At 40.6% G+C, this 24,706-nt stretch overlaps 1 protein-coding gene across 13 annotated transcripts in view; it reads right to left on the bottom strand.

Annotated features, from left to right (window-relative positions):
* Positions 1–23,718, bottom strand: part of AMBRA1 (autophagy and beclin 1 regulator 1) — a 173,906-nt gene extending 150,188 nt beyond the window's left edge. For 3 of the 13 annotated variants that reach the window (XM_024749560.1, XM_024749570.1, XM_024749572.1), the window contains exon 1: positions 23,518–23,718. The gene's annotated coding sequence lies outside the window, so the exon portion shown is untranslated. Of the gene's footprint in view, positions 1–5,191; positions 5,375–5,430; positions 6,192–19,669; positions 19,787–23,293 lie in introns of those variants that run through there. The other 10 variants (XM_024749561.1, XM_024749564.1, XM_024749562.1 and 7 more) reach the window with 10 other exon arrangements.
* Between the last annotated feature and the right edge of the window lie 988 nt (positions 23,719–24,706).

Raw genomic sequence — 24,706 nt, 5'->3', positions numbered from 1 at the left:
AAAAAAAAAAAAAAAAAAAAAAAAAGAACTTCAACTATTACCTGAGTTGTGTATCTACTGTATGCAGAGTACTAAAGGATATCCTAGGATATACCAAACTGCTAATTGTGGTTTAAGTCCAGATAGAGAAACTTTAAGTAATGTTTGTTTAATTTTTTTATCCATAATTTCTAAATAAGAGATCGTATAGTATAGTGATATATGGGTCCTGAAATCAGACTGGCAATTGAATCCCAGCTCTGTCATTTTCTTGGTACATGAAGGTTTCTTGGTACATGAAGGTTTCTTGGAACAGTTACTTAACCTCCCTGTACTCCAGTTTCATCATCGTAAAAGACAGTATGTATATGATAGGATTACCACAGGGATTAAAAGACTTACCAAATGAAAAGTGCTTGCTACTATATAATTCCAGTGCTTGTACCAAAATAATACCTTCATTCTATAATGAAGAATTACAGAATCTAATAAAATAGTTAAGGCCACAAAGTCCTATAAACAATCAGACTAATTAAAGACAAATTCTTCTAGGCAAAATGAGACTGTCCACTGCAAAGGTCTCCAAACCATTTCATATTAAAAAAAAAAACCTTACCACTGTAACCTTTAAAAAAATAATAATAAAATCTCGAGATAATGGTTAAAATAATAATAACTAACACTTTCATAGTCCTTTTCATTCCCACTGTTCTTAGCACTTTACATAAAGTAACTCATTTACAATCCTCAGGTACATGAGGCCCTAAGAGAACAAGTCACACTGTCGGTGCTGGATTCAGAATCCAAACCCAGGCAGTCTGGCTCCACAGTCTACATACTTCATTACAACAGAAAACTCCCTAATGCCTGAGATAAATTCTCCTATGTGGTCTCACATGTATTAGGCCCTCAATCAATGTTTCACTGTCTTACCATATCAACTGGAAATCAGCTTGCTTTCTATTTTTAATGTTCATTTCCTCAAAGGTCAAGAAATTAAAGAATGATGCTGAGGGCAATTCCCTGGCAGTCCAGTGGTTAGGACCCTGCGCTTTCACTGCCAAGGGCATGGGTTCAATCCCTGGTGGGGGATCTAAGATCCCACAAGCCCCACGGTGCAGCCAGAAAAAAAAAATGATGCTGAGGAAAAATGAAAAAAATTCTCATTCCTTCCTTTACAGCAACTTATTTACATAGTTTTTGCAAGAAAAGGGGACTTCAAAACCTTTGACCATAAATACTCTGAATTTGATAAAGTGCCAAATAAGACTATATCATGAAATTCAGCTACTATGTGTTTACCCTACAAACCTACCAACTCCATCCAAATAAAAAAATTACCTATTAGGAAACAGAGATAGATGCCACAGTAATTTACTTTTGTACAGCAACCAGGATAGAACATAAATCTCAAAAAACACGGTCAACAAAGAATGTGATTGAACATACTCTGTCCAAAAAACACAGTCAACAAAGAATGTGACTGAACATACTGTCATGTCTGTGCATACCCCTTTGTCAAACATGAAATATGACATCAACACACCTGAGGAAAGAAAAAGGGGAGTCTTCAGTGTAGAGCCTCATACCAGCCCTTTCTCATCCACACGGCAGACACATATGCTAGTGACCTCCGTGCATTGCTAGAGTTAGGATTCTCCACAACTAACTTAGTCTACCTGTCTGTGACAGGTTCTCTCCAAGGACAGTCTCCATCAATTCCTTCTACCCTACTCCCATGCTGCTCTGCCCATCAAGAGATAAGAACATATTTTTCTCTCCGTGAATGTGGGCTGACCCTGTGACTTGCTCTGACCACGGAATATGGCAGAAGCGATAATGTGCCAGTTCCAGGACTGACAGCAACCACCTTCACTCTTGGAAGCCAACCACCAGGCTGCAAGGAAATTCAGGAAGTCCCACTGGAGACAGAGACCATATAGAGAGACCTGGATGATAAGACACTACTAGGAGAGGCCACATTGAAGGTGCCAGACCAATGAGTTGAAACCCTGATGCCCTGTCTAACCCAGCCTAGCCACCAGCTGAAAGTAGACAAATGAGTGACCCCAACTGATGCGACACAGGGCAGAAGAACGAACCAGACAAACCCTGCCCAAATTCCTAACCCACAGGATCGTGAGAAACACATCATTGTCTCAAGCCACAAATTTGGAGGTGGTGTGATACTGTGATTTATAATAAGAAATACATATTTGGTCTTAGTCCCCATTTTTGGCACAGAGCTCCTAAAACCCTTGAAATTTTCTGAGTGATAGAAGTCTTTTGTCATTCATAAGGAGTCTCTTTTAAACTTATGCTAACAGGTGACTTAGGGAGGTACCCCTAGAAAGCCTCAGGATGAGGCTGGTCACCAGAAAGACCAAGTGATGAGAAGATTGGAACTTTCAGTCTCACCCACTGACCTCTGGGAGAAGAAAGGGGATAGATGGGCCTGCAGATTAAGCGCTATAAAAACTACTGAAGGGACTTCCCTGGTAGCGCAGTGGTTGGGACTCCTCGCTCCCAGTGCAGGGGACCCGGGTTCAATCCCTGCTCGGGGAACTAGATACCACATGCATGCCACGACTAAGGAGCCCGCATGCCGCAACTAAGGAGCTGGCGAGCCACAACTAAGGAGCCCACCTCCCGCAACTGAGACCCAGTGAAACCAAATGAGTAAACAAATGGATATAAAAAATACATACACACACACATACATACATACTACTGTACAAGATTTTTTGAGTTTCCAGGCTGGTGAACACATTCACAGCCCAGGAGGATGACGCACCCCAGTTCCACAGGGACAGAGGCTCCTGTGCTTGGGACCCTTCCAGATCTTGCCCTATGTACTTCTTCATATGGCTGTTCATTTGAATCCTTTATAATAAACTGGTAAATATAAGTAAATATTTGAGTTCTGTGAGCCACTCTATCAAATTAGTCCAACCCAAAAAGGGGGTTGTGGGAACCTACCACCTATAGCCCATCACTCAGAAGCACAGGTTACAACCTGGACTTGCAATCAGCGTCTAAAGTTGAGGGGGTGCAATTTCTTGGGATTGAGCCCTTAAACCTGGGGGATCAGATGCTATATCCAGGTAGAGAGCGTCAGAACTGAGCTAAATTTGTCGGACACCCGGTCAGTGTCTGCTGAGAATTGGAGAAATGCTTGCCAGTTTTGGAAAAAAAACACACACCAGAGGTGGTTTCTGTACAGCAACAGATAACTAAAACACTACTACCTAATACCCAGTGTACGTAATGCCTTGTTAGGACTCTATCTTCCTCACTAGACTATAAGCTCTGTGAGGGCAAAAATCATGTCTGTCCTAGTCTAGTACCTACTTTAGTGCCTAACATAGAAGAGAATGAATATGTGTGTGTATTTATATCCAACTGTGAGGAAAGCCCAAAACAAACACCAAACTCTCACAAATAGCAACACCTAGGTGAAAAAAAAGTGGTTCTAGGTAGTGCTGTTGGTTCAAGGTCATAAATTCAATTTCTACGAGTCAAATATCTCCAAAAAGAAAACTTTGTACTATTAACTAATCTCAACAAGTCATTTCATTATGTACATGTCATTAATCAAGACAAGGCCAGGCAACAGAGTATGAACAGAGCAAATCCATCCCTACCACTACTAAGGGGGAGGGGGGGCTAAACCTAAAAAAATACATATACAGAGATGACAGGAGTCTTTTGTACTTTTTATACTCATATAACAATGCTTCTTTATACTCATATTTGAAACATAGCATATTTAGAACAAAATACAGAAGCAGTGGATCTTCTGAAAGCAAGGTTGGGAACATGGGATATTGTATCTTCTGAGCTTGAGAGTGTTGGATATAAAAGTGATGTGATTTAATGGGTAAAGATAAGACTAATAGGTAAGAAGCTTCAATGACTGATTCCTACCACTGAGGTGTTATATAATCTTGAACAAATCACACTCTACATATAAAAACTGAAAGTAATAACACTCTCTCTTTCTACCTTAAAGGAATAATATCCTTGGAGTATCTTAGGAGTCGCAAAAAGTTCAAGGCAGGATTACAACTTTTCTAAGTAAAAGTCAAGTTAGGAACCAACAGTAATCAGAATAAACAATAAATGGGACTTCACACAAAGAAGTCCGGCACATGCAGCTCTAAGAGAAAGTGCAAAGGAAACTACGGTGGCTATGAAGCAGAATCAGAGAGTACCTCTAATTAATCACCCGACAAACTAAAAGCAAATAATTTGATGGAATCAAGACCTATACAATCAAAATTATACACAGCCCCTTTATAAGCAGCCAAAGACCAGAAATAAAATGTTAATAGAACCTGCACCTGTACTGTAGACATGCACAGCATTTATGTTCAGAATTATAAATACTCTAAAATACAACTGGTCTGCCTCTAGAAAGTTAGGCTAAGAGACAATAGTGAATCAAGTACCTGTAAAAGGTTGTCAGCCCAAATTTACCAAGAGATAAGCAAGCAATGTAACCTCTTTTTCTCATATCTATCTTTTTCTCATACACTCCCCAGGGCGTTTTTTATATATAAACTCAGTGTAAGGAAGACCACTACAGGGTATATCACAAATAAGCTAACAACTTTCCAAAATGCTTTGAACATATAAAACTAAAAAATTCTAGTGACTGTTATTATAATGAAGGGGAGGAAAAAAACACCAGCTTTTCTGCTATAGATTTTGCTGACTACGGCTTCCTAAAGTAACTCACAATGATATAACCTAATGTCTGCAACATAGTAAAGTTTACGCTCCTATGATCAAAGCTAGAAACAGAAAGCCGTAAGACCCAAATTTGAGACTGACAATCTTCCTTACTCTCACTTACCTCAGAAGAATGAAGAGAAAAGAAACGAAGCTTCACCTGCAAACTCTTCTGGGAAAACAGTGAGCTGAGAACCCCTGAAAACTCAAGGAAGAACACAGAGGAAACCACTGAACCAAAAAGAAATTGAAGCTCAATTTTTGAGTCCCAAGCTGTCAACAGAATCAGGACCAGGAAGGCTACTGCTAAGTGCACAAAAATGGCAAGAGATTTCCTACCAGCAAGCAAAAAAGAAAGAAAAAAGAGTAGCTTTTGATGGAAGAAATTTCACAGAAACAAAAACAGCTTAACCCCAGAAATGGGAACTGACCCCAGCTGCCTCGGCAAACAGACCTAATGGCTTTGGCAACAACATACCTTTCATCCACCAACAACACTAGGAGGCTGAAGTAGAGCCGATTTCAAATCACGAAGGATCACATCTTTCTGTTTTCTGCGTAGTCTTTGGGAAAAAGAGTCCAGCTCTCCTCCCTGGAGTACCACACTGCCCCCAGTAGTTCCTGGAAACTCCTGGAGCCACAGCAACAGTACTGTAAAAAGCTTTGAGAACATTAAGCCAGGTATCCTCACAAGCCCAGACAGGTAAGATTACTCACCAGACAAATAAGAACATTTAAACCTGGAAGAGGTTAAGAAATTCATCTAGGTTTGCAAGATGAGTCAGTAGGCAAAGCAGGATTTGAATTCAGGCTTTTCCTTCAGATAGTATCAGAGCTTGACTCTCAGTCCTTGGCTCAGCAGATACTGTGTTCAGTGTTCTCCAATGTTAGAGTCAGCCCAGGTCAGGTTCTTGGCTGACTAGAATAGGGAAAGGAAAAATTTCCCTCAAGGCTTCAGGAAAAGGAGAAGTCAAATTATTAAATGCAGAGCTCTTATGCTAAAAGGTCCAGATGCCCTTCTACCTTGCCAATGACATTTCTCAGCCAATCAAAATAAGGCACTGGATTTTAAGAACCTACCCTACTCATTTTAAGCTCTCACTATAAGTTGGATGGTATTTTCCCTACTTCCCAAATAAAAAACACTTAAGGGGGACTGGAAAGATGGAAAAGCAACAACAGCCAGCCAGCAAGTGTTTACTGAGTATCTATGTACTCAGCACTATTCTAGGCACTGAGGATACTAGAGTGAATGAGAAATACCTGCCCTCAAGGAGCTTATGTGATTATTTATGTAATTTAAAAAATGATGACACTTTCAAGTACTGATAAATGTTAGGAAGAAAATATGAAAAGTAATGTTTTTGGGGGGGACAGATTAAAGGAAGGAAATCAACAGTTCAGAATCACTTTCTAGTTTTCTATGACTATGAGCCTGAGAAAATATGAATAACTCAGGAGAAACTTTAAAATATTTTCATACAAACTAATACTATAATAAATATAATCCAACATCATTTCCTATATTTTTTTTTTTTTTTCCGTACGCGGGCCTCTCACCGCTGCGGCCTCTCCCACCGTGGTGCACAGGCTCCGGACGTGCAGGCCCAGCGGCCATGGCTCAAGGGCCCAGCCGCTCCGCGGCACACGGGATCCTCCCAGACCGGGGCACGAACCCGCGCGCCCTGCATCGGCAGGCGGACCTCCAACCACTGCGCCACCCGGGAAGTCCTATCACTTCCTATTTTTAAATAATTATATATAAGACTAAATTTGAAATAGCATTAAAAGAAAGTATTCTTATCTCAAAAGTTACAGCAATCTTAAAGCCTTACAAGTACATGGCAGTAAGATCCCAATATTTATCCAATCATCCACCAACTGATAAAGACAAGCCCAGTGGCAGAGTATAACACATATATTTAAAGCAGTACTTTTATCGAACATTCACTGAATATGTGCTACACACCTGACAGTGCTAAGCACTTTTCCACACATTATCTCATTTACTTCTCACAGCAACACTATGAAGATAAGTACTATCATTATCCCCATTTACAAATCACAAAACTGAGGCTTAGAGAGGTTAAATGATTTGTCCATGTGGAGGAGAGATTCAAAATCAAATCAGATGGGACTTCCCTGGCAGTCTAGTGGTTAAGACTTTACCTCCAATGCAGGGGGAGTGGGTTCGATCCCTGGTCAGGGAGCTAAGATCCCACATGCCTGAGGGCCAAAAAACCAAAACATAAAACAGAAGCAATACTGTAACAAATTCAATAAAGACTTAAGAAAAAAGAAAAAATCAGATGCCAAAGTGCATACTCTAACCACTACACTATATTGTTTCTACAGAACAAGCACTAAACCTCAGATACAGAAAAAAATCCTTTTCGTGTCCTCACACCTAGGTCAAAATTACAACGAGTTAATTCAGGAGACAGAAAGAGAAGGAATAAATCTGAGTGAATCTGAGTCAGAACACAGTACTGTAACCTTAGGCAAATTCCACAATACCCATGCCTCAACCTCCCTATCTATAAAGGAGTTAACCACACCAGCACTAACCATTACTTGCCTCCTGGTAGGTTGTGAGTGTTAATTACTATTTGTAATAAATACACAGATTATCAGTTGAAAGAAACAAGGAAAACTACAGCGTTATTATTATTGCCTTGTTGCTAGAGCAAAACACCAGAAATCAACATAAATAGGTTATGTACACCAAGAATGTAGGGTTTGAATATGTACTTTGAAAGGCAATTATATAATAAGTTGTTTTACCTCTAATTTTTTTCCTTTTCTTTTTTTTTAATTTAAAAAAGCAATACAGGGACTTCCCTGATGGTTCAGTGGTAAAGAATTCGTCCTGCAATGCAGGGGACGCGGGTTCAATCCCCGGTCGGTCGGGGAACTAAGATCCCACAGGCCGCAGGGCAACTAAGCCCTCGCGCCAAACTACTGAGCTCGCACACCTCAATGAGATAGACCACGTGCTGCAAACTACAGAGCCCACGCGCTCTGGTGCCTGCACGCCACAACTACAGAGCCCATGTGCTACAACTAGAGAGAGAAAACCCGCACTCCACAACTAGAGAGAAGCTCTCATGCTGCAACGAAGAGCCCATGCGCCGCAACGACCAAAAAGATCCCACATGCCTTAACGAAGGTCCCGCGTACCGCAACTAAGACCCAATACAGCCAATCAATCAATCAATCAATCAATAAAGTGGGGTGGGGGGAGCAGTACAGGAATTTCCCTGGCGGTCCAGTGGTTAAGACTCCAAGCTCCGAATGCAGGGGGCATGGGCTCAATCCCTGATTGGGGAACCAAGATCCCACATGTGGCACAGCATAGCCAAAAGAAAAAAGCAACATATACCATACAGCATTTATCCCAGAGAACGCATGTTCGCACAAAAAAAGGTACACAAATGTCCACAGCATCTCTATCAGTAATAGTCAAGAACTGGGAAAAAACTCAGATGTTCTTCAATGGGCAAGTGATTAAACAAACTGAAGTATATCCAAACCATGGAATACTACTCAGCAATTAAAAAGAAAGGGGCACTGGGACCTCTCTGGTGTTCCAGCGGTTAAGACTCTGCACTCTCAATGCAGGGGGCCCAGGTTCCATCCCTGGTGAGGGAACTAGATCCTGCATGCTGCAACTAAAGACCGACACAGCCAAATAAATAAATAAGTAAATAAATATTAAGAAAGAAAAGAAAGGAGCGCTATTGATTCATGCAATTTAGATGACTCTCCAGGGAATTACATTGATTGAAAAAGGCCATTCTAAAAGGTTACATGCTGGGAATTCCCTGGCGGTCCAGTGTTTAGCACTCAGCACTTTCACTGCCTGGGCTGGGTTCAATCCTTGGTCGGGGAACTAAGATCGCATAACTAGCAGCGCAGGCAAAAAAAATTTTTAATTAAGAGAAAAAAAAAAGGTTACACACTATATGATTTTATTCACATAACATTCTTTTTTAAAAAAATTAATTTTACTTTTGGCTGCGTTGGGTCTTCGTTGCTGCATATGGGCTTTCTCTTGTTGCAGCGAGCAGGGGCTACTCTATTGCAGTGCATGGGCTTCTCACTGTGGTGGCTTCTCTTGTTGCAGAGCACGGGCTCTAGGCACGTGGGCTTCAGTAGTTGTGGCACGTGGCTCAGTAGTTGTGGCTCCCGGGCTCTAGAGCGCAGGCTCAGTCATTGTGGCACATGGGCTTAGCTGCTCCGCAGCATGTGGGATCTTCCCGGACAAGGGATCGAACCCATGTGCCCTGCAATGGCCGGCAGATTCTTAACTGCTGCACCACCAGGGAAGTCCCACATAACATTCTTGAAATGACAGGTTGCCAGGGACAGATAGGGCCGGGGGAGTGGGAGATGGGCCATCTTCCCCAGGGGATATCTTCCCTTGATCATTTGCACAAAAACTTTATTGCAACTTTATCCACTGCACTATCAGATCATTATGATTTGGTGCGGCGCGGGGAGCAGCAGTGGCTATAAAATGGCATCAGGAGAGATCCTGTGGGATGGAAATGTTCTGCATCTTATCTGTGTCAATGGCAATACCCAGGTTGTGACAGTATTCTATGGTTCTGTAAGATGTTACCATTGAGGGAAACTGGGTAAAGGACACACAGGATCTATCTCACTATTATTTCTTACAACTGCACGTAAACCTACAATAACCTGTAAACAAAAAGTTTAATCAGAAACGAAGGCAACACAAGTCTCTTGTAAACAGTAGTCTGTGGTCAATCTCTTTCCCTACCCATTCCATTCCCTCCCTCTTGAGATAACCATGCAAACTCACTGCTCATACAAATAGGCATGCATTTAATACTTTTTGTTTATTGTATCAAAATGGGATCATACATACTACACATTACCCTGCAGCCTATCTTCTTCACCTATCATCACTATATCATAGAGAGCTAAAAAAAAAAAAAAAAAAAAAAAAAAAATTTAAGTGCCAAGCAGGATGGCAGGTATAGAAAATTTTCTGACTGGGGCAAATCTGACAAATGTTTACCGTGCTAATGTGCCATAGCTGAGCCAGGTGCATTCAGTGAGAGCACAATATACAAGTAGCATTCTAAAGAGATCTGCAAAAATGCAAGTTCTTCAGCAGCTCTTCGAGGATCCCATCCCCCTCTCTGCGTCCCCCATGGAACCATCCCAGGGGCCCATGGAGGAAGAAATGCTAAATGATTTCTTTTCAGAAAACTGCAAGGGGGGATAATTCTCCCACATACTGAAGCCATAGCAAACAAACTTCCCTGAAAATGTATTCCTCCTTCAAGCAGAAGTGCAAAATATATTGTTGATAACATTTAAGACATCCATTTGTAAAAAAGCAACTACCACGATTAAGCACTTAATGTTTTATGTACTGTATCTCTAGAGCGCCCTCTACCCCACTACCATTTTACAGACCAAAACCTGGCTTGGTGTGAAATTACTTGCCCATGATCAAACAGCCAGCAAGTGGTAAAGCTGGCATTCAAAAGTACAAGTGCTTTTTCCACTTTATCAGGTTTTCCTATAATATCACATGTCAACAGAAGAGATTCAATAAGTGTAATAAGTGTATTTAGGCAGAATCCATTTTCTAAATGTCTGCTGACTTTGATTCAACCTTTTTTTCCATTTAGCATGTCTGGGGGGACTATATTATGTGCCAGGACCTATCATAGATGACAGTGAAAGAGAGGTAAAAACAAACAAACACAACGCAAAAAAGGCCTCCAACTTCAAAGAGCTTTCAAACTGCAACTGCAATATACTGTAACTATAACTGCCATATTGATATGTGGCGAGTGTTACCCTCAAGGAAGTACAAAGTGCTGTGGGTTTGAAGAATCCAGCTCTCCTCCCGAAATCAAGTGACATTAGCTTCCTTACAATTGTTCTTAGTTTCAATTCCACTCATATTCTACAAGTCACATATTTCTCTTCGTGATCTCTGGCAAAAGGTCTGCAATGTCCTTCTATACAAAACACTGCCCCAGACATGCTCAATTAGTATGAACAGAAGCTGCCAGCTCAAATCAGCAGAAAGCTCCTTAATGCTGTAATTTTTTGAAATTTTGGCAATGAAAAGAAATTAACCTTTTTGGTGAAATCATGGATGTGCAGAGTTAAAAGTGACTTAGACATCATTTTGAACATAGAGACTTAAAAAGGTAAAAATTCACTTGTCCATTGTTACAAGACTCATAAGGGCAGCTCTCAGACAAAAGCCCAGGTCTCTCAACTCATTGTACGGAATTCCTTTCCACTCCTGCTTCTTTCTTTCAAGTCCAATGAAAAACTTAGTGATGTTCAAGTTTTCTCATTTCATCAATGATAGATGCATTCATGAATCATGTGTAGTTTAAAGATGAACTTTATCAAAAACAGACATGCTAAGCATGATGAGATACATATATGCAGAGGTAAAGGACTGCCTATCCTTGATAAGGCAGCTCTTCAGGCATTTGGGAAGGCAATGTTCATACACTAAAAAATTGCCATCATCAACATCATCATCATCTTAGCAATAGCTAGTATTGGGGCGGATACGACTATGAGTCAGGCACTCACAGTATTTACATGATATTTCTTATCCTCACAACAACTCTTGAAAGACAGGTGTTGTATTGTACACTGGTGCATACCAGGTTTAAAGAAGAATCCCCAAATTCCACAGCTACCCAGGGGCTGGGCTAGAATTTAAACTCTAGAGTCCATACTCTTTTCCCACTATCCTATGCTCCCTAGGAACAGAATAACTGCACTGCACATGTGGCTGTGACATCAAGTCACTTCAAACTCTGACATGATTTCCTGATCGGTAGTTATGTAATTAGCCATCTTTTCAATCTTCAGGTTGTCTTAACTAATTTCTTTCATGATTCCACAGTGGTTTTCCATGTTTTCTTCCTTTCCTTTTTTTGTTTTTATAGAAGCAAAACCCTTTTTCCAAATGAAATCTTATGTGAAAACACTAAAATATAAAAGCGATCAAAGTTGAGCTGCTCTGGTTTAAGCAGAATGGGAGAACCAAAGCTCTTCCTTACTCTCATGGCCATCCCTTAGGCACCTCGAAAGAACACACTAGCTTAATACAGAAGGCTGCCTTCTCCATCTCAGCTTTGCCACTCACCATCTGTATGAGGACCAGTAGACCTCAAAGCACGATTCTGGTAACAGACCTGAGACCCCTCAAGAGGGATCACTTTTTCTTGTCCTTTACAACAGAGATACCACCATCCACTTCATAGGTTTGTTATTAACATTACGTGGACGAACAAATATAAACTTCCCAGCCGATGGTTAAGTATTGGAAAGTTGGCTCCCCCCTCTTTTATCCTGCAGAGGTAGCAGTTGTTGCCAATTCAAGAAAGCTCAATAAAATATACTTGATGGTTATCTTCAGTAGCAAAGAAGTAAACAAGTAAATGCTCCCACAGCTCAACTAAAATAAACAAACCTAACAAACCCTTCATTAAAGGTACCAATGGTAATACCCCCTCCCAGCTTAGTTTCCCATAGTTTCCCTGTCAGTCAATGACCCATGGATCTCAAAGCACAATGTTTATAATGGACCTGAGATCCCTTATGAGTTACCACAATGCAGACCGCAAGTGTCAGGTGAATGAGTTAATGTTGTTCTGAGCACCTTAAATTTGGCACTTCCTGAGCTGAGCATTTAAATTGGCTACTTAATATTGCATTTAATGAGTATTTTTATGTTCAAGTTCTACAACAGAATCTAATGTTCATTTGCCCATCTTCTGGCTTCTATTTCTCCAGGCATTACAAACCAAAAATATGCTGATGTCATATGCACCTTCACCCAAGCAACTTTAACCTAGCCTTTCCTAAACTAGTCATTAAGAATCTATTAACCAAAAAAAAAAAAAAAAAATCTATTACCTTAGTCTGTTACTGATAATGTGTTCCCTTTTCTATATGTGTAACAGGAGACTAAATCCATTTTCACAGGAAAGAGGTTCTCAGTCCCAATCTAAGCCCAACCAACAACTCTCAAACTATCAACTTTATGGAAACTGCAGGTATTGGCTTTGACCCCCTACAGTTTAGGAAGAATTATAACAATAATACATCATATAGCCATGAAAAGACTCATTTACAATAAAGAACACATCCCTAAGCATTCAACTTGGGAGCCAAGAAGATTCAGAATGCTAATCTATTTTACCAGGAGACCTTGAGCAATTCACCTACTCTCTAATGATTATTTTTTCATAAGGAAAATGAAAATATACTCATTAAAATGCCAGAGATACTGTCTGATTAACCATCAAACAACTATTTCCTGCGGTTACCAGGGACCTCAGGAAGTCATCTTTGTCATCTCCCTCATTTCTTAACAAGTGCACACCTAAATCATCCTAGAAAGACAGTTACAAAGTCTTTGGGAAAGATATTTCACAACCTTCTTTGGTAACATTCCAGTATCTTGTAGTCAGGAAGTTCTTTCTAATTTGTAATCTATATCTTTTCCGTTGCAAATAAAACACATTCCGGGCTTCCCTGGTGGTGCAGTGGTTGAGAGTCCGCCTGCCGATGCAGGGGACACAGGATCGTGCCCCAGTCCAGGAAGATCCCACATGCCGTGGAGCGGCTAGGCCCATGAGCCATGGCCGCTGAGCCTGCGCGTCCGGAGACTGTGCTCCACAACGGGAGAGGCCACAACAGTGAGAGGCCCGCATACCGCAAAAAAAAAAAAAAAACACATTCCCTCTTGTCTTCTCCACTATGGAAAGAAAACATCTGCTTAACACCACCTTCAAGAGACTATAAAATATAGGAAACCTATTTCAAACAGCTTCATGTAAATGCCACATGGCTTTCAGTGGGTCACCTAGACAAAGAACGTGATTAAGAGTCTTAAATTCCCAGTTCCATCACTGACTTGCTCTGAAGAAGATATGAAGTTAAAACCATGCAGATGCTGTACCTCAATTATCCCATCAGTAAAATGCAAATAACAAAATGAGTAAAGGAGAACTCAATTCCTCAAAAAATTAACCACACGAAAAGAGATTCTCATTCCCAATCTAAGCCAACAACTGTCACATCGCACACTCTATAGAAACTGCAGATGTTGGCTTTGATCCCTATGGTTTAGGAAGAATCATAACAGTTACATTACCATAGGGCTCTGTAATTCCACTCCTAGGTACATACCCAAAACAACTGAAGCAAGTACATGCACGTGCATGTTTACAGTAGCACTATTCATAATATCCAAAAGGTGGAAACAGTCTAAACAGTTCATTAATGGATGAACGGATAAACAAATTATGGTCTATACATACACAAAAGGTTACATACTAGATGATTCCACTTATATGAAATATCCAAAATATATCAATCCATAGAGACAGAATGCAGATTGCTCATTTCCAGGGGCTAGTGGAAGGGGGGAATGAAGAGAAACTGCTCAACTGGAAAGAGAATTTACTTTGGAATGATGGAAATGTTTTGGAACTAGATAGAGGTAGTAGTTGCACAACACTGTGCAAATGCCACTGAAATGCCGTTCACTTTAAAATGGTTAATTTTGTGTTATGTGAATTTTACCTCAGTAAATTATTTTAAAAGAAAAAAAAAAGAATGCTAGGAGAACTAATGGGCACAATAACCATAAAATGCTTACCCTTTCCAGGAAAGTCTAGGCAGAATGGTAGCCAAAATGTTTAATATTACTTCAATATAGTCAATTAGACTTTGAGCAAAGAATATGTAAATGGGAAACAAAATACAAACCAAAATAAAGTCTAGAGTTATATAGTATCCCATATGGAAACAAGAGCCAATAAATAAGTGAATGAATAAAGGGAAATAAAGTAAATAACCAAGCATATCAGCTAATTAGCTATAGCAATAATGACCATAGGAAAGCAGTAAGAAAAAGATAAAGGTAAGGAATGAACTTTAAAAACCAAAACTGGCGCTTCCCTAGTGGCACAGTGGTTAAGAATCCGCCTGCCAATGCAGGGGACATGGGTTCGAGCCCTGGTTCAGGAAGATCCCACATGCCGCGGAGCAACTAAGCCCGTGTGCCACAACTACTGAGCCCGTGCTCTAGAGCCCGCGAGCCACAACTACTGAAGCCCATGAACCCAGAGCCTGTGCTCCACAACAAGACAAGCCACCACAATGGGAAGCCTGCGCACCGCAACAAAGAGTAGACCCCGCAACGAGAAAGCCCGTGCAGCAACGAAGACCCAACGCAGCCAAAAATAAATAATTAATTTTAAAAAAGAAAGTGCTTGCTCAAAGCAGGTGGTTAATAAATATAATAATAATTTTAAAAATCCAAAACCAGTAATACTAAAATACAAAAGATCCATTAGGTAGGGAGGTGAAAATAGAAAGGCTAATGATAGCAAAGCTAAAAAGCAAAGCTAAAAAGTATACATAAAGCCTTAAACTCCAAGGTCACATATAAAGACCATGAGAATCATTATCTCACCATCTTGAGAATATCCTCATTCCCCTGCCCCTTTCTGCTTTAATACAACTTTTTCGCAAGACACCAAGGCTAAGCAGGCAAGGACAACAAAATGAAAAGGTACTGTTCCTATGTTCATGGACCTTATGATATTACTTCTTTTTAAAGTCTTACTTCTTATGGGAAGACACACATGGTAATAATCTAAATATACAGACCATCTCCACTTCCTCCCTTTCCACTTCTTAAACGCACTTTAATCTGGCCCTGGCCCTACATTCCTCCAATGCCGTTCTTGCTATGATCATCAGTGATCTCTGTGTTGCTAAATCAAACAAAATACAGGTGATCACTTCCTCCCTGAAACATGCTCCTCTCCCAGTTTCTGAGATTTTTCTCTTAAATTCCTTGCAGCTTGGTCCTAAGTGCTTTTCTACTCCTAGTCTATACATGCCTTTCGTCTGGGTAAACTCATCCATTTTCCTTGACTGTTAACACCTATATACTGGGGCATCCAGATTTATTTCCAGCGCCATTTTTGAGCATTAGCTCAATGACTGCTTACTTGATGGGTCCACGTGTATTATTTCACAGATATCTCACACTTAGCATGACTAAAATTGAGGCTTTCATTCCACTCCCCAACTCAAGTTAAAACCTACCCCTCCTCCAATGTTTCCACCTCAGAAATGGCAACTTCTGAGATGCTGATACTCATGCCAGAAATCTGGGAATCATACCTGATACCTCTCTCTTCCCACATATCCAATCCATCATTAAGTCGTTCTGTCCTAATTCTAAAATACCTACTGAATCTTTCTACTTTCCTCCATCTCCTCTGCCTACAGCCTAATCCAAACCATTGTCATCTTTTGCCTGGACCACTATAAGGCAGCCTAATTATTAGACTTTCCCCACTTCCTCTCTTTCCAAATTTTCCACAATTTCCAATTTTTTCCACCACAGATTTTCAAAAATTTTCACAACATAGCCAGAATAATTTTTTTAAATCATATATTAGGTTACAACACTCATTCTTAAAACCTTCAAAGGCTTCTGATTATACCTAGGAAAAAAATCCAAAATCCTTGACACAGTCCTGCCTAAATCTCTATCCTCATCCTATGCCCCCCATTCTTACCCACTGCTCATTGCATTCAAAGCACACCCGTCTTTTTTCAGCTTCTCAAATGTGCCAAGTTCTTTCCCACCCCAAGGCTTTCACACATGCTATTCCTTTCCCTTCCCCTTTCTTCCTTCTAGTCTCTGCTTAAATATCACTTCTTCAGAGAAACCTCCCCCAAAGCTCCAATATAATTCATGTCCCCCGCTATAATCTTTTTTACTTTTCCATCATAAGACTTTACATACTTTGTAATTATACATTTATCGGTGTTTTTTTTGTAAATATTTATTTATTTGACTGCATCGGGTCTTAGTTGCAGCACGGGCTCTTCGTTGCGTTGCAGCAGTGGGCTTCTCTCTAGTTGTGGCATGCGGGCTTAGCTGCCCCGCGCCATGTGGGATCTTAGTTCCCCCACCAGGGATGAACCAGTATCCCCTGCATTGGAAGGCAGATTCTTAACCACTGGACCACCAGGGAAGGCCCTATTGGTGTATTTTTTGTTTACTGCCTCTCTCTCCTCTGGATCATAATCTCCATAAGGGTATGGACGATGTCTACTTTTTTCACCGTACTCTTGGTATAATGGCAGTAGTTTAGAGAGTTTAGAATTGTTTAAACTATTGATAGTTTAGAATCAGTATAATTTAGGGATTAGGAGCAGGGGAGCCAGGCTGCTTGGATTCAAATCCTGGTTCTGCCACGTACGAGCTCTATGACCTTGGGCAAACTGCTTAACCTCTCTGTGCCACCATTTCCACATCTAGAAAATGGGGAGAACAAAAGTACCTACACCATAAGGTTGTTATAAGAATGAAAAGAATCAACAACACAAAGCACTCAGTACAGTACCTGGTGCAAAGCACTTCAATAAGCACTGGCTCTGATCAGCTCTTATTAGGGTATCCTCACCATCTCCCACAGAGGTAAACATTCAATAGACATTTACTGGATGAATGACTGAAAAAAGAGACTCTACTACAGTCATTAAATAGGCTTTTTTAAATGACAGAGCAGGAGTATTATAGAGATTTGGAGATGAAAACATAAACAGTTAAGGCAAAGACTGAAGAAACCCACAATTTATAATGCATAAAGGGATAACAGTAATAAAAAACTAACTCTGGGACTTCCCTGGTGGCGCAGTGGTTAAGAATCCTCCTGCCAAGGCAGGGGACACGGGATTGAGCCCTGCTCAGGGAACATCCCACATGCTGTGGAGCAACTAAGCCCGTGCACCACAACTACTGAGCCTGCGCTCTAGAGCCCGCGTGCCGGGCTTCCCTGGTGGCGCAGTGGTTTAGAGTCCGCCTGCAGATGCAGGGGACACGGGTTCGTGCCCCGGTCCAGGAAGATCCCACATGCCGCGGAGCGGCTGGGCCCGTGAGCCATGGCCACTGGGCCTGCACGTCCGGAGCCTGTGCTCCGCAACGGGAGAGGCCACAATCCGAAAAAAAAAAAAAAAAAAAAAATAGAGCCCGCGTGCCACAACTACTAAAGCCTGTGTGCCTAGAGCCCGTGCTCCACAACAAGAGAAGCCACCGCAATGAGAAGCCCGCGCACCACAATGAAGAGTAGCCCCTGCTCACCGCAACTAGAGAAAGCCCGCACACAGCAACGAAGACCCAACGCAGCCAAAAGTAAAATTAATTAAAAAACAAACAAACAGAAAAACTAACTCTACGGGATGCTCAGTCTTTACCACTAAGCAAAAAATATGTTCACTCTTCCAGATGTTTACCCAAGGTGATTTGGTTGCTTTGACTTTTCCCTAAATATCACCCTTTTCCAAAACTTTAATCACTTTCTTCAAAATCCTTCCAGCACCAAGCACAGTTCAGATAGATGGTAAAATTCAGATACTATCATTTTCTACCTATTTTGCAAAGAAATGTTCTTCTGTTCCTAAAATAGCTCTAGACTGTTTTGCTACATATATTACAAAATCCTCAAAGTTTTGCCCTCAATCTAATATCTCGAACTCTTTCAGACACTGTTGCTTTGGAGGTTTTCTCTTTCCCAGTAAAGACTCATCCTCTCACTATAAGTTGAAGGACATTGAGGGGAAGGAGGGACAAATATGCTGCTTTAACTTCCTATTCCTTATTCAAGCTTTCTCAAAAGACCCTAAACTTCAATCTAAGCATCACTATTATCCGTTCTGCTTTTGAAGAACATATAATCTTTAGCTTATTATAACAATATTGAAAATGATAACAGCTGGCATATATAGTGCTATGTGCTATTCTAAACACTTTACATATGTCAACTCATTTAATTCTCACAACAAACCGTATGATATTCTACAGATGAGGAGAGGCACAGAGAGGTTAATTAACTTGCCCAAGTCGCAGAGCTAGTTAAGTACTGGCACGGTGATTTGGACCCAGACTGCCTGGCTCCAGAGTCAAGACCACTATGCTATTATTTCAAGAGTTTGGCAAGACATATTTTTTTGCCTTGTTTTCACAGGTCAGCTAGACAGAAATACTCCAATTCTTGCCCCACGTCAAACATGCATATTAATCCTCTCCAATTCAGCAAAATTTCAGATGTTTCATTATATCATAGGCATATATACCTAAAACAAAGTAATTGTGGTTCATGGGAGAATCTATGTTCTATCCTGGGAAGCAGAAATAAACAAATGATGAAATCATGAAATGTGAAATTTGCCTCAGTGAATCCTACAGATAGAAATATAATTCCAGTAAGTAGTAGGAAAAAATGTTTGCAAAACACTTTTAATTTCTTGCAGGAAAAGTACCAAACAAGACTGTAGGTGTTATTATATACACACCCAACAGCAACCTACATTTTCCCTCTCTCAATTTCACGACAATTCTCCTAAGTCTCTCCTTTTATATGAAGCAAAATACCTCAGCTTATTCCCTGCTACAAACACCTGAAGGCATGTATCCAGTTTTCAAATTCATTCAACTCAACTTCCAAAGAACAGTGTTTTTTGGAAAAAAATTAATAAATGAAAACTAACACATAAGAAGTAAAAAATTAAACTCATTAGTCAAGCATGCTGGATATTCATTAAGTCATAGTCATCCTTTACTATGCCAAATCCAGTGTCATCATACATTAAGTAACAGACAAATATTTTATGTAGCAATCTTAAATGAAGACTTCCATTGCAATGGCAACAGGGGAACATTAATTTACTGAATCATGGTATGTTTCCAACTTTTTAGGGGGCTTAAGGATGCCATGGCTGAAGACCCCAATCCCCGTGAACACCCAGTGCCTTCCTCACTCCTTCATCTCTCTCATCTCTCTCTGTGTCTGCCCTTGTTTGTTTCCTTAATAGCACAGCCTAAATTTCAATTTTTATCAGATACCTGGTCAACTCTGCTCCCCACTGGAATTATCTCCATAAGGGCAGGAACACTCATGTCTACTTTTGTATCCCAGCATCTAATGAGACGTCCATAAATATTTGGTAGATGAAAAAAAGTCTGAAAAGGTAAGGGTTGAAACATACAGTCACAATCAAGGAATATATCCAAAAGGTCTGACTGGAATATTTCATACCTCAGGGAAAAACGTAGTGCAACAATACTCAATAAATAAAGGAAAAAATTTAGGTGAAGTGAAGATTATCAACTCTAAGAGCGAAGGAAGAGGCAGAACAAGTTAGAAAAGACTGCACTAATCCATAAACAAGCCAGGACTAACTGGAATAGAGGGAGTAACATGCAGCACCTAAAACTTCTTTCACTAGCACTTCCAAGGACCTACTCCTTTCCACAAACATGTAGTAAGCGTCTCCAATGCATTTAATGTTTGTCACCTCTATCCTCCATGACTGTCAGGCATAATGCTGCCTTCAAAGAAGCAAGCTGTCCAAGAACCCAGATGACATCTGTTCATTGTTGCTGTAAGACAGCACAGAAGTTAACATTTGAAGAGCACTTTATCTTTTCAAAGCAGCTTCATGTATTTTTTTTCTCAACAGAAGTATTACGATAGAAGTACTATCTTTCCCATTCTTTAAATACAGACACATAAAAGCACTCAAAGCCTTGAATTTGAATCCCAGCTCTGCTACATATTTGCTGTGTGATCTTGGACAAATTATTTACTTTCTGTGTGTCCAGTATCCATGGGAAATTAATATCTACCTTAAGGGACTGTTATGAGCATTCAGTGAGATTAACACCTGCAAAGAACACCACACAGTAAATGCTCAATAAAGGACAGTAACCTTCCCTATGGCCTCCTTAAATAGTTTGTACAAGATTTCTCAGCTAGTAAGTTGGTAAACCTAGGACTTAAACCCAGGTCTCCTGATTCCTTAATCTGTTTTCTTCTAGCCACATCACTTTGGCAGACTGCCACATATTACTGAGCATATAAATATATTCTGACAATAAGCGATCACAACATTTTTATCTATCAGCAACTAATTTTAGCTTTGAGAAAAAGGGACCAAAAAAAACGATCTAATTAACTTGGGGGCAGAAGGGGTTCGAAAATATAAAATATAAATTACCCCCCAACCGTAGTACAGTTGTACCTTAGCACTTCCGTACAAACAAAAATTATGACAAGAAACAGAAAGTTCTCTCTGGGTTTATGAGGAACAACTGAAGAAAGAAACAAGCATGACTATGATTAAAGGAACTTAAGGGTATTTTTTTTTTTGGTAAACCAAACCACTGGGCAAAAAGATTTGCATCCCATTCCAAAGTAACTCTATCAGGGATGAGAAGTATCTTAAAAAAAGAGACCTCAGTGTGCTAACAACAAACTTTTTCTCCAATTCCTTTAAGAGTGAGATAAATGGGAAGAGTGAGATAAATTGTCAACATAAACTGTCAACATAAACGTTCATAAAGATCCTTGAAGGCCATAAATGTTTGTTCTGGATTCAGTGTTAATAAGCAGCATAAAGGAGCATGATCAAAAGAATAAAAGTTTCATAAATATCCTAACACAAGCCGAAAATATTTTGAAAATTATACAGTATAAAAATAAGTTATTACTCTGTTAATAAAAATAACTGATTGTTTTCAAAGTGATATACATAACTAATCTTTTTCAAGTGCTATACATAACTCCTTCTAGGACAAGTTCTAGAAGACATTCGAAGAACTTCACATCTTTAACAATCCCCAAGAGAAGAGAAGACAGAGTAATTCAGTCACATCCTGAATTTGTAAATTCTGAAAAGAAATGCCAGGAGAGAGCTTGATCGACTTTGAAAGAACACAAGATTTAACCAAGAAAGGTAAGAGTTGAGTGAATTTCTATCACAAAGCAGGGGAGAAGCTGATAAGAAACTCTACCCCTCCCCACCAGCACAACCAGATTTCTTGTCCTCCTCAATTCAACTTAAACCTCTGCTAATTATTTTCTACGGAAGCATAACAAAATGTTCCTAACATTTCTTCCTGACACTCAGAGCAAATTCTATTTATTATTTAGCATTCATTAGTAGCCACTGAGATACTACACTAACTCTAAATTCTATGCAGAACCTATCAATCTCCAGAGGGTAATGTCCCTTCCTTCTCTAAATTTTTTCCTCTGATATAAATTCTCTTCTACCATAAAAACTTTTCCAGAGAACACACATTCTTAGCCTAACTTCCCAAAGTAGATTCTCCATAAAGATAGTCTCAGGACTCTTCATGAATCCCTTTCTGGGAGCACTAAGGTCCTGGTAACTAGGAAATCACTCATGATCAAGGGCCCTTCATTTAAATCCTGCTGACCTCACCAAAATAATAATATAACAATAATAATAATAAGGAACAATAATCCTTCCAAAACTCATATGAGAAGTCTAAATCTGTTAAAGAACATAGACTTGTATAGTTTCCATCCAAGGACTACAAATTTAGTCTCTTCTCCCTTAAGAAAGCCTATCTCCTACTGATTCTACAGATGTATTGTGGAAATACTTATTCAACTTAGAATGACCTCTAGGTTACTTTCTTCAACAAAGATATTACACAAATTAGAATCATGACACTGAATCCAATGAAAATAAAACGAGTAAGAACGTGTAGTCTCCAAAATTTCCAAGCTGGGAGAGAAAAGGAAAACATAATGGAATCCCCAGAATGCTAACTTTCCATTTAAATATCTCAATAGTTGAATGATTCCTACACACAGGCTTTTTAACTCTAGTATATGCAGTAACTAAGCCACTAAGCAAATACAAAACTGGTCCGAACGAGACTCCTTGTGTTTTATTCGGACTCTTCCTAGAAAGCACTCTCTGAGGATAAATATCTGACTGCAAAATCTTGACCATCCCCTGCAGGACGTTAACCACTTAACACCACAGTTGAAAGACTTCCAAAGAGAAGCAGGCTGAGGGGAAGAAGGAGAAATAAGTATCAACCAGAAAGCAAAACAGACAGCAAACAAAATTTTCTACCAAGAAACAAAGAAATTGTTTCTTTCTACTCTCGCTAAAATGATACAGACTTTCAAAAGCAAACCAGCCAAAGATCGCGTGGTCCCTTTACTTCTGCAATCCCCAGTGACGGACTCTATATTCCTAGGAAGGAGGGATCACAGACAATCAAACGGCAAATCACTATGTGGATAAAATGACTGGTAAATTGGGGGGGGGGGGGGAAATTGAATTGGTAAACAACAAAAAATGACTTACGGTGCATTTCAAGATCTGTCAGGGCTACGGGGAAAAGTCACGTACTAGATCAGCCTCAGTTTCCCTACCCAAAAAGGGCGAGAACATGACACTTCGCTCAGAGGAGCCAGAGGGCCCTGTTCCACAAGCCTCCACCTATTCAAAGGCCCCTTCAAAGGCCAGAGTCAGAAAGTGTCCCCAGTGCAACTGAGTCATGACACTCGGAGCCTTTGGGGGGCGGAGAGGCAGGAAGAGAGGAGAGCCAAAGCGCGCAAAGCTCTATCCGTTCCTGGAAAGCGACTTTCCCCACACACTGGGGGTACCGACACCCGCCCCAGAGCCAACATCCCCTCCCTACCGAACCGCACCGGGCAGCCCCACCATCTCTGCGTCCTTCCGGCTTCTCCCTCAGTTTCCCGCCGCCTCACCGACCGCGCCCCCGAATTCAGCCGGGTAGTTCCTCCTCTGGCCGTGTCTCCGCTGCCGACCCGCCGCCCACCCGCCGGCGCCAAGGTCTTCTCAACCCGGCGGCGGAAGGATGCCGGGCCGGGCCGGGCCTCCCAGGCTCCTCCCGTGGCCTACCTGAAAGGCGGGAGGGGGCTCAGTTTGCAGCCCAGCGAGTGGACTGAGCCACAGACTAGAAGAAGAGGCAAGGAGGAAGCAGGGGGTCCGCTCTACCGACCAGCGGGAGAAAGCAGCCTGAGCGCGGGGCCTCACGGATAAGTCAGCTTTCCACCCGGCGCCGCCACCGCTCGGAAGACATCAAGCAAGAAGACGGCGCAAAAGATCACCGAATACACGAACGCCCAGACATCAAAGGAGGAGCGCCCAGACAATCGTTCAAGGAACTGGAGTCGAGCGTCGAAAAACAGCTTCGCTCCAACTCAAGGTCCCACTCCTGTCCAAGGCATAAATAAACAAACCCAGATCATAAGCCACGGAGTAAAGCAGACTGGGCTTCTGCCATTTTCTGTGTCAGCTGCCTGCTGTCTAAATTGTTTAGAGAACCGAATTTTTCTTGAGAGTTGAAGATCAAGTCATAGTATAATAACACGTTATCTAACTATAGTTCAGCGACTACCTTATGGACTCTCAACACTATCCCAACTGAGCAAATTTGACCTTAGTTTCCTCATGAAACAGGTGAATGAAAAAGATGATAGATTGATTGATTGATAGATAGAGGTATGACAGAGAGAATGAGAGAATCCAGACTGAGGAACAGAGTGAATAATCTCTATTAAAGCTCCAATTTAGCTCCCATAAGCATAGCAGAGAGAAACTGGAAAATTCAGGGTTCTGCAGTCTGATCTTAAGACAGGAAAAAAAAAAACCAAAAATAATACACGTACTGCTTTTCTCTTTTATTTTATTCCAAAGGCCTAGAGCCACAGGTGTTCTTCTTACGTAATAACAAAGTCTCTTTGGGTTCTGAACTTAACGAAGTGTGTTTACATTTTTATCATCACAATAGCCTTTTTCTGAAGTCTCTTAGTAGACAGACTAATATGGTCAGCACAAACATGGATTAATATGTTCATCCCAGGCACAATTTAGTAAATCATATAGATCACTACAATATGGGTTACCAACTGTGAGCAATAATAGTTTACCTTACCTCCTTCGAAGGAGGGAGGAGACTTGGAGAGTAAAGGTGTAAAAAGAAAAGATAGTCCCAGCCCTTAAAGAGTATATAATCTAATCAAAGTGAAAGCCGACATTCTTAAAACATTAGCTTTATTTACAATTTATTGTTTTTTTTTTTTTTTTT

This window comes from Neophocaena asiaeorientalis, unplaced genomic scaffold (genome assembly GCF_003031525.2).
Source record: "Neophocaena asiaeorientalis asiaeorientalis breed wild unplaced genomic scaffold, Neophocaena_asiaeorientalis_V1.1 scaffold43, whole genome shotgun sequence".
In the NCBI taxonomy this organism is placed as follows: Eukaryota; Metazoa; Chordata; class Mammalia; order Artiodactyla; family Phocoenidae; genus Neophocaena; species Neophocaena asiaeorientalis.
This window is presented reverse-complemented; position numbering and strand designations above follow the sequence as displayed.